At 43.9% G+C, this 4,090-nt stretch overlaps 1 pseudogene; it reads left to right on the top strand.

The window, feature by feature from the left end:
• The first annotated feature begins 2,050 nt into the window (after nt 1-2,050).
• Nucleotides 2,051-3,223, top strand: LOC102835357 (annotated as a pseudogene).
• Nucleotides 3,224-4,090: the final 867 nt, after the last annotated feature.

Below are 4,090 nucleotides of genomic sequence, written 5' to 3'. Positions count from 1 at the left end.
ATATAGAGAGAGAGAGAGAGAGAGAGAGAGAGAGAGAGAGAGATTTATCTCAAGGATACAGTTGTGTCGAGGTATATATGTGCAGAGTTCATTGGCCAGGTGTCAAGCTGGAGGCTTCTGACTCAGGTAGCTGCAGGGCTGATGAACCAAGATTGACAGGTCACACAGATATGATGGTGTCTGTTTACAACTCCTCGGATTGACAGGCAATAGAGAAGACCACTGATCCAGAGGTAGGATGACAAACCAGATACAGGATCCAGACAGCAGAAAGCAAGCAAGTGTTGCACTCATGTTAAATATATTGAAAGCAGGCCACACCACTGAGGAACCTTCCTTTCAAATGATTGGCTGCTCACAGAAGATCTCATCATACGGAATTACTACATTTTATTTTCCAAACTACTCAGAATCCTGGCTAAGAAAAATTGTCACAACACTTTATCTATCATACTGTTTAATCCCAACTCTTGAAAAATTATTTAATAAATAATTTTTAAACAAGCAAACTCTTTCAACTTCGCTATGTGGGATTCTATCATTATTTCTTTCGTATCTTAATTTTCCCTATGTCTGCCGTGGCTCCATCTGATAGCCAATGGACTGTGAACCACATGGTCAGCAGTTCCAGCAGGAGAAAGATGAGATTTTCCTCTCCCACAAAGGTTTACAGTCTCAGAAACTGCATACAGGATTACTAGGAGTCAGCCAATCCAGGGCACTTAACAACAACAACAAAGAAGTGGAGAAATTTCCAGGTTTAAGTGCTGATCTTTGAAGTAACTTAGTAGAATTGTCTGTTTTATTTTTCTTTTAATTTAAAAAAATCCAGCAGTTTAAGATTATGTTAATTTATCATTATTAAAATAAATGAAACATATAATAAACTTATTTTTATCAAGGTTGGAGTTTCAAACCCACCAGTAACTCCTTAGAAACACTTTGCAGTGTTGCTATGACTCGAAACCACCTCAACAGCACTTAACAAGAACAATTTTTATCATTTAGCAGATTTTTCAATTCTTTGCCCATGACCCTTTTGATCCTCTTGCTCCTTCTGGGCATTGCCAACACAGACATTTTTGTTGAAAGGTTGCTTTGTGTTACCAGAATTATTTTTTCCAAAACTCTCTTTGCCATTGCACAGCAGATGAAAAGTGCATGAGAATTGGCATTCCCCTGAGAGAAACACATAATCAATGAGTTCAAGAATATAAATGTACTAAATCCTGATATAGTATTGTATGATAAACACTGGACTGCTAATTATAATGTTCGAAGTTCAAACCAACCAACTACTCCATAGAAACCCTAGGTAGGGTTACTACGAGTGGATGATGACTCAGTGCATTTAACAACAACAAACTCCTTCACCTCTAGTCCACAATAATTCTAGCAAGCACATTTTGCACTTTTCTGTAGAATTTCCCTGAAGATTATGCTTAATAATAACTTGATTGGCTGGTTTTCTTTCCCTGTATCACATTTATCTTCATTTGTTTGTTTTTTACTGTACCTCCCAACTAAAACAGGTTGCAAAAGCCTTTTCTCAGAAACTGGTATTAAAGGGAACCCATCTAAGGAGGTTAGAAATGGTCCTGGGAAATGCATCCTCATAGTGGATTCCAGGGTTAGATTACTTGGAGACCAGATGCAAACAAAGACTGCATTGTTGGTGGTAGTAACCTTTGGCATTCTGTGTCATCTCCATTAATAAGCCTTTCACCAGTGATGATTTGGGATGGGATTTCTCTGGAAGAGGATGCATTTATACGTCAAACATTGGAGAGATATGATGACAGTGGCAAATTATGAACACTGTGCAATAATCGAATTACTTTGAAATTAAATAAAATAACATGCTCAGGTCAGCCTAACTCGGGCTTCGGCAGCAGCAACTCCTTTACCTCATCTTTAGAATCCCTAGCCCTGACGTGTCCTGGCATCCGCCTAGGCTGCAACGCCGGGTTCCTGTCAGCATTACCTGATCCGGGCTGGCCCCCTATGGACCCCGGCTAGAGGCAGCCCACAGCAGGACCCTGGAGCCCTGATGCTGGTGCAGAGGAAGCTGGTACTGCTGGCGCTTACCATCAACTCCAGCATCACTGAAGGCCCATCTCCCACCAGCAAGGGCCACTCCGAAGCAAACTGGGTGGACCGCCAGAAGAAACTAGAGGAGGTGGAACTCAACGAGCAGCAGCAGAAGTGTCTGGCTCACCCAGAAGGCCAACGTTGGCAGTCTCAAGGAGGATGACTTTGAAAAGATCTCAGAGTTAGGGGCTAGAAATGGTCAGGTGGTCACCAAAGTGTAGCACAGGACCTCTGGCCTCATCATGGCAAGGAAGCTGATTATTTGGAGATGAAGCTGGCCATCTGGAACCAGATCATCAAGGAGTTTTGGGTCCTACACGGGGGCAACTCCTTGTACATCGTGGGCTTCTATGCCTTCTACAACCACAGGGAGATCATCATCTATATGGAGCAAATGGACCAAGGCTCCCTGGACCAGGTGCTGAAATAAGCCAAGCAGATCCTGGAAGTGATCCTGGGAAGGTCAGCAATGTGGTCTTCCGAGGCTTTGCGTGCTTCTGAGAAAAGCACCAGCTCCTGTATCCAAATGTGAAGCCGTACAACATTTTGGTCAACTTTCAAGGGCATATCCAACTGTGTGTCTTTGGGGTGAGCAGGTATCTCGTTGACTCCATAGCCAACTCCTTTGTGGGGGACTCACTCCTGCATGTGCCTGAGCTCTTGCAGAACCCACTTCTCAGTACAGTCAGAAATCTGGAGCATGGGTCTATCACTTGTGGAGCCAGCCATTGGAAGGTACCGCATCCACCGGCCAGAAGCCAAGTAGCTAAAGACCATCTTTGGCCTGCCAGTGGTGAACGGGGCCCAGAGCGATCCCCACAGCATGTCGCCTGGATGCCCCATCAGTGACCACGGGATGGACAACTGGACTGCTATCGCCATCTTTGCTCTTCTGGACTGCATTGTGAATGAGCCTCCTCCCAAGTGGCCCAGCGGTGTCTTCCCCTAGGACTTTCAGGAGTTCATAAATAAATACCTGATCAAGATCCCAGCAGAACATGCTGACCTGAAGATGTTGATGGACCACACCTTCATCAAGTGGTCCGAGGTGGAAGAAGTGGATTTTGCAGTCTGGTTGTGTAAACCGCTGCAGCTGAACCAGCCCAGCACACCCACACATACCACTGTGTGAAGGATGGTGAGGATGACATGGGGCCACCATCCCTGCCCAGACCCCACTCTGGCAACTCCCCCACTCCTGAGCACCAGCCCCTCTTTGGAGATTCCCTCCACCCTGTCACAATTCCTCCCTCCTGTCACAGTCTGGGTTACTCAATGGGTTATGGAGAACATCATGGTTAGGGTGGTTTTCTGGGTCCCTGCTTTCCTAGATTTACTTAAAAAAGAAAAGAAAAACAGGTAAAGAGAAAAATAAATAAATAACATGCTCAAATCTGCCAATAAATATTTTTTGCATATTGGGAAGTCAGAAGGCATCTTTGATAGCATCAAGAGCTAGCCTCATCTCCTGCAGTTGAAGGGCAGATTAGGTTAAAAATCAGACTCAGAATAATTTTTTTTTTTTTTAATGAGCTGAATTAGAGAGAAGGCATGATTGCTGGCTCTGATAGGTCTTTCATGTTAAAGAAAGGAATCAGATACAGTAAAAACCTGTGAAAGCCAGAATTCAGCAGAGCTGTCTTGTTTTCTAGGTCTCGAAGGTTTTTCACTGTTGACAAGGGTTCTATCCACGCTATTAGTTTTCCTTCTCTGACTGGTCTTTATCTTACACAGTCCCTTGCTGGGGACAGCATATGCAGGCCCTGGGTTGATCAGTGGCAGCCCCATTAAACCACCTCTAAATATCATCAGTTTAACCCAGATGCTCTCCTTCCTCCTGAAAGTATATAGGAATATTAAGAACAATGTAGCATTTTAGGTATAGATAAATGAAGCCCGGTGCCTGAGATCTTGCTCACAAACAAAAGTTTGCAAAGTGTACATAGACAGCTTGTCTCCTTTCAGGAACCTTGCTTTATGTTATGTATCCTTAAGAAAC

Source organism: Chrysochloris asiatica, unplaced genomic scaffold, assembly GCF_000296735.1.
Source record: "Chrysochloris asiatica unplaced genomic scaffold, ChrAsi1.0 scaffold00002, whole genome shotgun sequence".
Lineage (NCBI taxonomy): Eukaryota > Metazoa > Chordata > Mammalia > Afrosoricida > Chrysochloridae > Chrysochloris > Chrysochloris asiatica.
The sequence above is the reverse complement of the archived record's forward strand: the minus strand, read 5'-3'. Positions and strand labels throughout refer to the sequence as shown.